At 39.4% G+C, this 14,044-nt stretch overlaps 1 protein-coding gene across 1 annotated transcript in view; it reads left to right on the top strand.

Moving 5' to 3' along the window:
- The window catches only part of KLF13 (KLF transcription factor 13), a 105,160-nt gene that overhangs the window by 80,874 nt on the left and 10,242 nt on the right, over window positions 1–14,044 (top strand). The gene's annotated exons all lie outside the window — the stretch shown is intronic.

Below are 14,044 nucleotides of genomic sequence, written 5' to 3' on the forward strand. Positions count from 1 at the left end.
GATGAAATAATTAGGAATATTCCTAATAAGAAGGATGGATCGAAGAAAGAATAGACAGGATGTAGGAAACCCAGTTAGAGGAGTATAAGAATTGTTTAGATGACATAATCATCATAATAATAATAACTCATTTCCTCAAACACCTTAAGATTTAAAAATGCTTTCTTTATAAGCAAATCTGTGTTAGTATATTATCATAATTTTACAGATAAAGAAACTAAGTCATAGAGAGGTTAAGCCGTTTGCTTGGGGCTACCCAATGCATCAAGGTCAATCTTTCCTGACTCTAATTCTACTACCCCATCCTATGTGTACTACTAAGGAAATTTCAGTGGGAATGGAGAGGAAGGACTGGTTGCCAGAGATATTGTGGAATTAGAAGTAATACGACAGGGCAGCCAACTGTAAGTGTGGGGGTAAGGAGCAGGAAAAGACAAAGCAACAAGCCAAGGAAACTGGAAGAATGGTGGTGCCATTAGTAGAAAGAAACTACAGGGAAAGGAATATTGAGGTGGGAAGATAGTAATCAGTTTTAGAAATGTTAAATTTGAAGTGCCAGCCAGAGAGACATTTAGGTGGAGATGTCTAAGAAGGCAACAGGAAATTCAGGCATAAACTAGCTCCCTTCACACATTTACAGGTTTTGATTTACGGTTTTTCAGGAACACATCCATTGCTTAAAGTGTCCGTTTAAAGACGTACAAAGTTCCCTTTCAGTTGTTTCTCTAGCTCCCAAGTCTAGACACTGAGCTACTTCCTGTTTCTTGCTAATATATGCCAGTGACATTAAATCCAATAAATGCCAGAAGGTAGATGAGATGGGTGGGTTTATTATCCTAATGTGTATATCACACATACCCAATTAGATAATTGGAGAATAAATCATTTTACAGTGAATTTTGAAGCTTCATTGATGTCAAGGACATGCCATACAAAAGGTTAAAAAAGGGGTAGTAGAGAGTTTCAAAAACACTGACTATAACCCCAGATGAAAGTTGTTTAAATTCTTTGTGAATATTTCTCCTCCATAACCTTTTAAAGTGTGACCTTTTCCAAATGGCAATGTTCTTTAGACCACTTTTCAGTGAACATTCTAAAATGAAGCCTGTTAAAGTCTAACCCAAGGATGATGCTTTTAAAAATTTGGTTGCCTGACTATCGAATCATTCCCTGTTTTTTGCCCCCCTCCCTAACCCTGCTTGTAGAACACTTCTTTCTGGTTCTCATTTCTCCTCTGACTGTTGATTAGGAGTTCTGAAAGGGAACTTACTGGAGCACTAATTGAAGTACATAGGGCAGGTTTTTCCTATGATTGTCCAACTGAGTTAGAAAGAGAATCAGACATTGACGAAGATGAAAAAAAACCCCAAAGAATATGATTTCTGGTTTTGGGATTTGGGGAGGATTCTCACTGACACTAGCACACAATTGTTTGCTAGCCAGTGTAATAAATACTAAGAACTGTAGAGGACAAGTGTATCAGTTATGGAAGTTTCCCTTCTCCATAGATATCCAAACTCAAAATGTTGTGTAGTGTAAAAAAGCATAGACGTAACTTGGAGTCAGAAAACTCAAGTTTTGCTCAATACCTAGTAAGGACTAGTTGTGTGTCAAGAAGTATTTATAAAGAATTGATAGTTACAAAGAAAGGCAAACAACAATAACAGTTTTATGGGGGAGGAGGGGAGAAGGGAGAGGGGAGAGGAACCAGAAATAGCCTCATGCTAACCCAGAACACTTAGAGAAGCCAGCTAAATTAGCTTTATGCTTATCCCTTTATTGGGGGCGGGGGTGAAAGTCTTCTTGTACAAAGTAGGATTAAAATGAGAAGAAGGAAGCCTGGAAGAGACAAGGAGGAAGACAATTTCAGACATGAGGGCACAGTCAATGAACCTGCAGTCAGGAGATGGAGTATCTTGGTCAAGAAGCAATGGGGACATTGGTCTCACCAAGTTTACAGAGGGGAGTAATAATTTTCAAAGACACCAGGAAGGTGATGTCATGACAAGCACATGAATTGGATTTGAGTAAAGGGGGGGGTGCATATTAAGTCACCAGCCTCACTTTTTCCTCCAGAGCAATATGGGCTAGTGGCTAGATATGAATCAGGATCAGTGGAGATGGCCCTGGATGCAAGGCATTCAGGGTTAAGTGACTTGCAAGGTCAGAGGCTGGATTTGAACTCCCATTCTCCTGATTCCAAGGCCAGTGCTCTATCCACTGTGCCACCTAGATGTTCCTACAGAGGAGGAGTAAAGTAGACTATATAATCATTGCATCTTTCTGGCTTCTTTTAGGTGACCTGTCTATAAAGTCTTTTCCTTTTCAAAACTTGATACTCTCTATCATCACTTATAGCTTTAAACTTTAGCCTCCATAGGATCCAAATTACTAACTAGTATGTGGGCAAGAATTCTCTCTCCAGTGTACTAGATAAGACAGACACTAATGCACTTTTTCATTTGCTTTAATTTGTAGTGATTTTTTTTCTTTTCCATCAAGACTAAATTGAATTATTTTCAGCAGCATCTGTCTACTACTTCTACGATATTTCTACCCCCTTGAGGTATAAAAGGAATATCTCATCCCTCTCCTATGTGATTAAGCCATTCAAATATTTGAAGATAGCCATCAGATCTGTTCTAAGCCTTCCAACCCTTTTTTTTAAAACTGATTCTTATATCCCTGGAAGGGATCTTAGATATCAACCAATCCAACTTCTTTTTTCAAGAATCAAATTGAATAAAGACTGACCGATTGCTTTCTGGGGGAGGAGGGAAGTAAGATTGGGAGAAAAAATTAACTCAAAACTCAAATAAAATCTTAAACAAAAAGAAGCAAATTGAAACTGTTTTGGGATGTGGAAACTAACAGCTAATTAGTGACAGACTCCTGACAAGGATGAAGTTCTCCTAATTACTTTAGAGCAATGGTTCTAAACCTGGAGGGTCTTTGGATTGATTTCAGGGCAACCAAAACTTAGATGAGGAAAATTAAAATAAAAGTTTTTATGGATAACTGCATTTCAATATAATTGGTTTCCTTTGTAGACCTAAACATTTTATTTTATCCATTTATACACATTATTCTGAAATGGGGTTCAGAGGCTTCGCTAGACAGCCATAAGGGTCTAGGACACAAAAGATAATTAAGAAAACTTGCATTACAGGCATCTTTCTCCTTTGTCACTCTTCATGCTAGGTGTGAGGAGGGAAGGAAGAAGAGAATAAATATTTATATAGCATCTACTATGTACCAGGTTTTTAAAATATATTATCTCATTTAATCCTCAAGACAACACCGAGAGGCAGGTGCTGTTATTATTCCCAATTTACAGTGGAGGAAACTGAGGCAGAAGTTAAGTGATTTGCCCAGTGTCACACAAATAGTATGTGTCTGAGATCAGATTTGGAGTCTTCCTGACTCCAAGCTCAGTGCTGTATCTACTGCAACAGCTGGCTAGGTAGGTAAACATAAATGTGAATTATAAACTATAAAGCCAGGCACTTTGAGGGAGGGGAGAAGTCTGAGGATTTACTTGTCAAATTAAAGAAAGTAGAGTACTCTAGAAGAGTAATGATATCTCTGGCTGTATTTAGAGTTGGCCCACAAGAACTGGCAAAGTATCCTGCCTATATGGGGTCATTGGAAAGGTGTTTACTGAGTGGCCTGTCTCCCCCAAACTATTTCCTTCACCGGTCTGCCAACAGTTCTGAAATTCCCAGCATTAATGTTAGCATTAGCATTAACGAGTCACTGGACCTTAAGTGCTTTACAACTGGGAGAATCATTCATTATCCAGGAGGAAGGGGCTAAAGTGGAAGGTTGCCAGGACAACCATGGTCCACTTCACAACCCAGAGCTGGTTTCAACTCTAGCACATGCAAGTGATAGTTTATTCATTTGGGAGCACTCAGTTCTTTGGGGGTTGGAATTGGTCCTTGAATGATGTAATGAATGGAAGATACAAATGATGGACTTGAAATCTAAGTGTTTCCACTCAGGTGGCCTTGGGGATGTGAATTTTAAATTTGCCCAGTATATTCTATCAGAGTCTACTTATTACTACACAAAGAAACTACAAGAAATGCTTGTGGTCTAGGAGCCTCAAATGGTCTTCTCAGGGTCTGGATGGGTTCAAACTACCCTTCTCCCTCTTACCATCAATGTTTCTTTTTATCCAGAAAAACCACATTTGCATTTTACCAAGTGTTAATGTGGCATTTTCTTTGGACTTTCTACCTTAGGGTCTATCAGAGAGGACAGGTTTTACCTTGATTGAGAAGGTTGTCTTATCCTCCTGCCAACTCCAGAGAAAGACTCATCAGGAAATAATTGATTTACACTTAGCTGTTCTTTTGTTTTGGTGAGTTTGAAAGATGACTATTTTTTTTCCTTTTCCTCTTTTTTTTTAACCCAAAGAGTTTAGAATGACCTTTAGTTGTTATGTCAAGTAATATTAGAAGTGCTAATGAAACCTTGACTAGGATTATAAAATGAGTATTTTTCATTTCTTAAATCATTTGACTCTGTTACCTAATTCAATAAAAAAAAACTCTTAAATGCATCTTCTATTTAATCCATGATTTCAAGGCATAATGTTTTCCTTTATATAACACATTTATAAATGTATATTTAATAATACTTTATTTTCCCCAATTACATATTGAAACAATTTTTAACATTTTTTAAAAAAAGTTTTGAGTTCTAAATTCTATCTCCCAACCTATTCTATACTTCCCCCTCCTTAAGATGGTAAGCAATCCAATGTAGGTTATACATATGCAATTATGTAAAATATTCTATATTATTCATTTTGTCCAAGAGGACTCAAAAAAGGGAGTGAAAAATAGTAGGTTTCAGTCTGTATTCTGACATCAGTATTCTCTGAAGGTGGATACATGTTTCATGTGTCCTTTGGAATTATATTATTGAGAATGGCTAAGTCATTTATAATTTTTTTATCATACTGTTACTGTATACAAAGTTCTTTAGGTTCTATTCATTTCACTTTGCATCAGTTTATGTAAGTTCTCTAGGTTTTTCTGAAATCATCCTGGTTGTTATTTCTTACTGCACAATAATATTCCATCACAATCATGTGCCAAAGCTTGTTCAGCTATTTCCTAGTTGTTTTCTAATTTTTAGTCATCACAAAAAAAGAGGCTATAAATATTTTTTTGCACAAATAGTTCCTTTTCCTTTTTTTGGATCTCTTTGGGATACAAACCTAAGGGGAAGCAGATCAACCTCAACTTATTTGTTCTCCATCTTTTGGCATCCTATCTACTTGATCTATACCAACTATGGGTGAGCTTTGGAGCTTCTATCTCTATCTGAGCTAGTAAGGAGGGCATATTTAGGCTAGGTTCATACTTCATTCAATATTGGTATTCTATTATCACACTAGGGTTTCATAGTGCAGTGAGTAGTAGAATATGGAAGTCAGTGATCAGGTTGGACTCTTGAAAGTCTAACCACAGCTTGGCAAGGGTAGTTCACTATTTCCTTCCCATTTCTCTCAGGGTTTGTTTGGTCTGTCCCTACATAAACCCATGATAAAACAATTAAACCCTTTTGTTATATCTCTGTCCTTGATTCTATTGCATCTATAATCTGTGATCAGGTCTTTTGCTGCCCTCAGGCCAAGAAATATAGTAGACTGAAGGGAAAACTTGGGTGAGTATTCAGTCTAAGAACTGCATATTTGAGCCTTTGTAGCTAAATTCAATTCTTCTTCTAGAAAGAAATGGTGGGCAGTTTATGTGACAAAATTCCTATGCATATCTGTACACACATGGTAATTCTATAGTAGTTAGCTAAAGTTTGACAGTTGGCTAATGTTTGACATTTGGATGACTTGGGTAAGGGTCCAGCATATATTCATTGCTCAATAAAAATCAGAAACATGGTAAGTTTTCATTTCAAGAGCAATCTTTTTTTTTAGGGTTTTTTTTTACAAGGCAATGGGGTTAAGTGGCTTGCCCAAGGCCACACAGCTAGGTAATTATTAAGTGCCTGAGGTCAGATTTGAACTCAGGTATTCCTGACTCCAGGACTGGTGCTCTATCTACTGCATCACCTTAGCGGCCCCTTTAAGAGCAATTTTAATACATTTATTCTCTTTGTGTGCAAATGCACATGTTTACACATACCTGTACATGTTCATTTATATATATGTGTGTGCATATACATGAATACATGTATATGTGCCTAGAAATATATTCACATACATATATGTATGTATAAACTCAGAGATTCACATACAGATATCTCATAGGCTTGTTTTCTGGTGTTTTGGTTTAAACATTAGGCAGCTTCTCAAGACAATATCAAACTTCTTTTATTATTAATTACTATATATACACATGCCTATATGCAGAAGAACCTTGCTATAAATATACACTATTAAATAGAGTTCTGATAAAGAATCACATTCCAACTCAGAGATTTGAGTTATTGAAGAATTAAAGAAACTTCATTTTTAGTCATTATCTCTAACATAGTCTTCTGGGCTAGGTACCCCTAACAGTGTGACTCCAGTGCATGCATACTATGCCTCCTTTTTATGAAAATAATTTTTGTTGCAAAATGTCATTCTAAGAAATATCTATTTTCCATGATAAAATGCAATACCTTCCCATGACAAGCTATATTTTTTCCCTCTGAACTGAATCTTTTTCAGTTTTGTGGTCACTCATCTCACCACTAAGCTGTCCCCTGAGAGACCAGCATATAAATAGAACTTCTCCAGAGAGTAAGTCTTGAGGCTGTGAGCTGAAAAGATGTCCAAACACAATAGTCACAAATCAAAGCAAGATAGTGATAGATTTAAAAGCCTATTAATTTGAATCACTTGGGTGAGGTTTCTCTAACAGTTTCCAAAACCATGGAAAGTGATTCTGTTTTTCTCTGAGTTTGTTGCCTAACTTCCTCCTCTAATTGTCAGAAATGCATTGATCCCTTCAGCTAAAGCAGTAAGCATCGATTAAGCACCAAGAATGTGACCTACATTGTCTCAGACACTAATCATATGAGCCTGATCTCTGCCTTCAAGGAGCTTATGATCTAGTAGTCTAATAGGTGACTACATAATTGGTGATAAGATACTTAAAAGTTCATTCGGATAGCTAAAATCCAGACTAAGACATTTATAAACTGTGTGACCCCAGGCAAGTTACATAACCCTGCCTCAGCTTCCTCCTCTGAAAAATGAGCTGGAGTAGGAAATGGCAACCACTCCAGTATCTCTTCCAAGAAAGCCCCAAATGAAATCATGAAGAGTCAGACTAATTGACTAAAGAAAAACAAAAAAAAAGGTTATTAAATAGGTTTCATTTCCAGATAACTTCACTACTGAATTTAAATAATATGTCCTTATTCTGGAAAACAATCTTTCATCACCCTTCAAGTATAAAGACAAATCCCAGATTTGCAAGGATGTGAACCCAATGATCAAGCACAACTTGAATCAAATTCACCATGATTGCTGTAGGCTTAGATCCTGGGGCTAACAGCAAGGCTCTGACACATGGTAGTTGTGTGACCCTGAATGAATCACTTTAATTCTCATTGCTTTAGGTAACTCTTTAAGACTTACCTTGCAGAGAAAGTATCAGTGTAATCACATATCTGGTGCCTAGTCATATCTCAAAATAATTTAATCAGCTCAATTGTGGTCTCTTCCAAGTCTGGGTCACCACCAGTCCTTGATTCTGCCACAGGGTTCTGCCACAATTTTTTGGCCTTTCCCAATTGCTTCTCCACTCTCCCATTATTTTTTTTTAGGTTTTTGCAAGGCAAATGGGGTTAAGTGGCTTGCCCAAGGCCACACAGCTAGGTAATTATTAAGTGTCTGAGACGGGATTTGAACCCAGGTACTCCTGACCCCAAGGCCGGTGCTCTATCCATTACTCACCTAGCCGCCCCTCCACTCTCCCATTATTGCTGTCCATGATGCTTCCTCTAATTTGCTCAGTTCCCTCCTTCTAGGGATTTGCCATCAAAGGAAACAAAACCACAGAGAAATATAAAATATTTAAAGACCTAATGTAAGTCACCATGGAGATGATCACTTTAGTCTGTGGCTAATTCATTATGTCCATACTCTCCCTCAACTAGGATCAAAGTTTAATCTATCTATTTCAAGGGAAAGTTATTCCTTCTAGTCTAAATTTATCCTAGGTAGGGTTCTTTTCCTGGAAAACAAGGTAGAAAAGTTAGGACACATGCTGTTGTTCTAGCTCAAAGGAGAGGGATGCCACGAGACTTGAATTGCTTTTCTGAAAGTCTATCTCACCATCATCCAGCTGCACTATATTTGCCTAGAATTTCATTATGCAGTATCTTCCTTTACCAAAAAAAAATCCAGTCCAGGAACCAGAAATTGCTTTTGCTTGGGTTCCTTTTAAAGAACTGTATATTTGAATCATGGTAATGTAGGTGAACTCTTGCAAGAGAGGACTAAATAGGGCTCTGACTACCTTTCCCTATCCCATCTTGACTTGGCTTGACTTTTCTCTTTCTTTCATTCTTTCATTAAAGAGTCTCCACTAAGGGGCAGCTAGGTGGCACAGTGGATAGAGCACCGGCCCTGGGGTCAGGAGGACCTGGGTTCAAATCTGGCCTCAGACACTTAATAATTACCTAGCTGTGTGGCCTTGGGCAAGCCACTTAACCCCATTTGCCTTGCAAAATCCTTAAAAAAAAAAAAAGAGTCTCCACTGAGCCTGCCTTTCTGGATAGTGCTACGTGATGACTGCTTCCTTCTTATTTAGTTTATCTGTCTAGAGTGACACATTAAACCATTATTGGTGAAGAGTATTTTATCTAGGAAGACACTGAGAGAGTAGAATATGAACAGTTTATTTTGGTTGGTGGGAGTGTGAAGGTAGAAGAGAAGGACTTCTGAGAGGGTACCAGGGCAGTCCAGGGTCACAGCACAAATCAGAAGACATTCAAGGAGCATCTCTAATGTACCAGTTCTGGGCTAAGCACTTGGAAAATGGAAAAGGAAGAGAAGGAAAAATATAATACATTGTCTCCACCCTTAAAAGACTTTCATAATCCTAAAAAAAAAACAGAAAAAACTTTCATAAGGAGACAAAACATATGCAACATTAAGAGATGAAAATAACATGACCAACAATTGAAATGCTGTTGAATTATTTTCAGTCATCTCTGACACTCCATGACCCCATTTGGGGGTTTCTTGGCAGAGATACTGGAGTGGTTTGCCATTTTCTTCTCCAGCCTACTTTCCAGATGAGGAAACTGAGGCAAACAAGGTTAAGTGACTTGCCTGGGGTCATGTAGCTCATAAGTGTCTGGGGTCACATTTGAACTCAGGTCTTCCTGACTCCAGAGCTAGTGCTCTATCCATTGTGCTACCTAGCTGCCCAACAGCTATAATACTAAAAATGCCATATTAATTCAAAGAAGGGAACAAAGAGATCCCTGTGCCTTAGTGTACATGGGGAAACAACAAAAATGGTAGAATCTGATACATATCTTGAATAATATGTAAGCCTTGAATGGATGGTAGGATAACAAGCAATAGGAGACATCATCATTTTTATCATAACCACTTATATTTTACAAAGCACTTAACAATTACAAAGCACATACCTCCTAAAAACCCTTTTGAGAGGTATGAATCCTATCTTATTTATTTTCCCTCCTTCCTCCCCCCCAACCCCCAGCATTACCCCAAATTTAGAGAAGAAGGAAAGTGACTTTTAGAGTGGTCAATTGAATTAACCAGTACCACACACACACAGGAAGTGGCCAAGAGGGACCCAAGCTCAGGTATCCTGGTTCTGTGGTCTTATGGTTCTTCCATTCACCAAATCTACCTGGTCACTCAATTCCCCTAGACCTGACCCTGTCTAGGATAGGGAATAGACTCACAAATGCAGAAGTAGAAGAGATCTCAGAAGCCATTGAGTCCAATCCCCTCATTTTACAGGTGAAGTAAATGAAGTTAGAGAAGGGATTGTTAAGCCTAAATAGTAAGTAAGAAGCAGGGCTGGGGCTAAGTCTAACCTAAGTCTAACTCCAAATCTACTGCTTTTCCCACTGTAATATGCTGCTTCCCTTGAGTTACTTGTGGAAGGAAAATGAACATTCAGGGTTTGTGGTTCCTGTTGGCCAGTGTATTGTTATGTTGGACTCTGGACATTTTGACTACATAAAAATGTCCCTTGTTGACCTGTGCACTGTGGTTCACTTTTGGAGGTGCTCATTTCTCATGGGTCTCTTTTAATCTTGCTGCCAACAGCTCAGCATGAGAGCTTTAGGGATGTCCACAAGCTAATTCTAAAGCCTGTATCTGAGAGAATAATGTGAAAAAGAACATAGAACCAAATTTATTGTAAACTCCACCAAAACAAATCTGCCTGATATGAATCCCATCCTTAATTTCACAATTAGAACTTACCTTTGACATAAGACAAACAAATTTTTTTGTTCTGGGTTAAAATGCAAATTCCTTTAGGAAGAGGGTCATACTTCAAACCGGACTGGTCATTTACATTTGAGTATGAACAACTTTAGGAAAATAGTCTCTTTGTCTCTCTTCTCTCTCTCTCTCTCTCTCTCTCTCTCTCACTCGCTCGCTCTCTCGCTCACTCTTGGGAGAAAGAAGATAGGGAGAGGGCAAAAGGTGAAGAAAAAGATGCTAGTGACACCAGACAAATTTGACTCCCTTCATAATTTTATTGCTGGCCACCTACACTGTAAACAGAACTGGCTTTCCTCTGGGTGGAGAGATGTCTCAGCTATATACCCAATATCTGGCCTTGGAGTCAGCCAGACACAGCTTGGGAGAGCAGCCTGGTCATGCTGCCAAATGTCCCAAGACTTTTGAGGGAGGCATGGCCAAGCAGGTCATTTTCTCCCTGCTTTCTATTTCTGCTCTTGCTGCAATGTAGGACTAGAATCTAGATCCCTTTTCCCCTTCCTCTCATTCCAGACCCTCCATATCAAAGGCACAGGTGGCTGCCTTGGGAACTAGGCTCCTAAAAAAGCCTGAGAGGCTGCAAAACTTTTTTTTTTTCCTCGCTATGTTAACATTTTTCAAAGGGGACACCCCAGGATCTCAAACTTTGTTTAGAGTATGATTAGCCTACATTACTGAGTGCCAAAAGTGGCCCAGGCAGAACAAAATATACAATGTGGGCTGCATTTTTCAAATGCTTAAATGATCTTTTCCTTTTTTGGAATGTTATAAACATTCTTCTTTACCCTCATTCCTCACCCCCCCCCCACCTCCAAAGACATTACAGGCTTAAGGAGTGACCTTTGCTTCTTGCAGTCAGACTAGCTCTGAATTAAGTCTGACGTTCTGGATCTCCTTCATCCTTGGAATTTAGTCAGGTAGCAGGGGGAATGCTTGACCTCACCCCTCACACTTCTCAAATTTCAGCCACTGGGTGCTGCCGTCCAAAAACATTTTGTTTTGACCCCAGTCCTAAATGCTGCTGTCGACTGAAACTCCCAACTCTCTGATTCAAGCCCAGGAAGATAGAACAGAGGAAATGTGTAGTAATGTTGAAAGCAGTTTTGGAAAGGACACCCTGTCCCTCTCTGCTTACTCTTAAGAAAAAAATCATGCTGTGCTCCATGTTCCCTGATAAGATTAGGCAATCAGTTCATATAATCTCTCTCTCTCTCTCTCTCTCTCTCTCTCTCTCTCTCTCTCTCTCTCTCTCTGTCTCTCTCTCTCTCTCTCTCTCTCTCTCTCTCTCTCTCTTTCTCTCTCTGTCTCTCTTTCTGTTTCTCTGTCTCTGTCTCTCTGTCTCTGTCTCTGTCTCTCTCTCTCTCTCTCTCTCTCTCCCCCCTCCCCCCCATAGCTTTACTGGCAGTAAACGAGAACATTTATGTAACCTACCTGCTTTGCAAAGCCACATCCCCTTCCAAAGAAGAGCCAAACCATTTCTTCACAGGAGCTCTGTGCAGCTTTACCAGGCCCACGCCTTCATTAACAGAAGACAAAGGTTTGTCCCTGGCAACAGGCCCACGTTCACCCTGACAGCAGGGGCTGCTGCCTGCCAAAGCAAAGTCCCGATGCTCAGGTCCAGAACATGGGGTTGCTCAGTGTTCAGGAAGGATGTGTACATGGCTCTAATTCTGGAAGCCTGTGTTCAGATTGGAAATTGAAGGCTTCACATGTTAGAAAGGAGCCATGTGGTGTTATTGAAAGATCACATTCTTGGGATGCTGAGATCTGGAGTCCAGTCCCTGCCCCAGAATCAAAGACTGAGGGTTGAACATCAGCTCCTGACCATGGGCAAGTCTCTTCCCCTCTGGGCTTCAGTCTTCTTTGCCCTCTTTGGAAAACATGTTAAAGTGCTGTACAGAAAGCAAGCCTGTTGGAGCTGAGATTGTTGCATTTTTTGTATCTGTATCTCTACTGCCTAACAGATTATCTGGAACACAGCAGGCACTTAATGAGTGTTTCTTGACTGGTTCAACAAATATCAGGCCTATGTGAAGGAAAAGTGTTTTTAGAAAACAAGAGAGGCCTGCTTCTTACTGGATTTGCACAGGTCTGGCTCCCAGGAGATTATCTAGGATCTACCATAGATAGTAAACAAAAATGACAAACTTCAAAACTTCCTTCTCTACAGAAACTACATTAAGACCAATTTTGATCAGAAGAATTTTACAAAGTGTGCAGCTCAGGAAGAAGTGGGCTTTAGTGGATGCAATGGACATAAATATAGAGATAGGAGAGAGAAAGAGGCAGAGGAAAAAGGCAGAACAATTCAAAATTATAGCTTTGGGGTTCACAAAATGGAGCCCAAATGTCTCATTTGCTCATCACTTCAACCTTGAGGGAAGGTGCTCTTGTTAGAAAAGCTAGCAAGAGCCTGAGATTGGAACTCAGGTCTATCTTGACTTGAAGCCAGGAAGCTCTGTTCCTTGAATCATCCAGCTGCCAGTTTAATATATAATTTGTAGAATATTAAAGCTGAAACAAGCCTTATGGGCTATCTAATCCAACTTTTTGCTTTTATAGATATGGAAACTCAGACTCAGAAAGGTTAAGTGTCTTGTCTATGATCAGAAAAGCTGTGTCTAGCCCTCAGATCTCATGTTCAGTATTCTTTCTACTACCTGCCTTCCCTTACATATTTTTAAAGCTTTCTTTGATCCTTCTAGATTGGGTACTCTTCACCTGGGATCCACCAGCCTGTATGAAGTACATGTATAGATAGGGAAGGGGTGAAATGATATCTTTATTTTTGCTAATCTCTAACTAAAACTAGATATTTGCTTCAATTATGAATTTTTAAAAATCTTATTCTGAGGAGTCCATGGGTTTCACCAGACTGCCAAAGGGATCCAGATCACAAGAAAGGTTAAGAACCTTTGCTCTAGATAGAAGAATGACCATGCATATACTATTATCACCCTTTCCCCACCCCATGTACACATACACACATTTATTGACATCACAACAGATTGTGTGTGCTGCTCACAGCTTAGCAGGTGAGCTTCCATGTATTGTTTCCCTCTTCAGAGGTCGTGGTTAACACATGGAGATAAACCTGGTACTGCTTAACAAGTCTGTTCCATCAGTGGAGAGAGGGTCCATTAGATGTAGGATAGTAGCCAGCCTCTGCCAACTGTACTTGGCTGGGTTTTAGCTGTCATAAAACACTGCCTTGAAAACTTGCCAGGCTGATAAAGTGATCAGAGCTAAGCATTCTCTTCTCGAAGGGGCTGATGCAAAGGCTTCTCTCCCCTTCCCAGCTCCCATGACTGTTAAAAGCCTCTCCTCTAGAGGTAGAGCTAATTAAAGAGTACCCAGTTTTGCATGGTAGAGTTCCTGGTGAGTATGGTGACCCATGTGTGTGTGATGACCCAGAACCCATCTCATTTTCCACCTCTTCTCCACCAAACCTTCATTATTTGAGATTCGTTCCTTGGAGTTCCAAGATCAATTTATATTCAAGTGCCTCTGGGAAGAGTTATTAAATGCCACTGTTATCAGTCACTGACTTTGGTTTGTTTTAAAGGTACGAACTTTCCAAGGGAA

The sequence above is a fragment of the Macrotis lagotis genome, chromosome 4, assembly GCF_037893015.1.
Source record: "Macrotis lagotis isolate mMagLag1 chromosome 4, bilby.v1.9.chrom.fasta, whole genome shotgun sequence".
NCBI classification, from domain to species: Eukaryota; Metazoa; Chordata; class Mammalia; order Peramelemorphia; family Peramelidae; genus Macrotis; species Macrotis lagotis.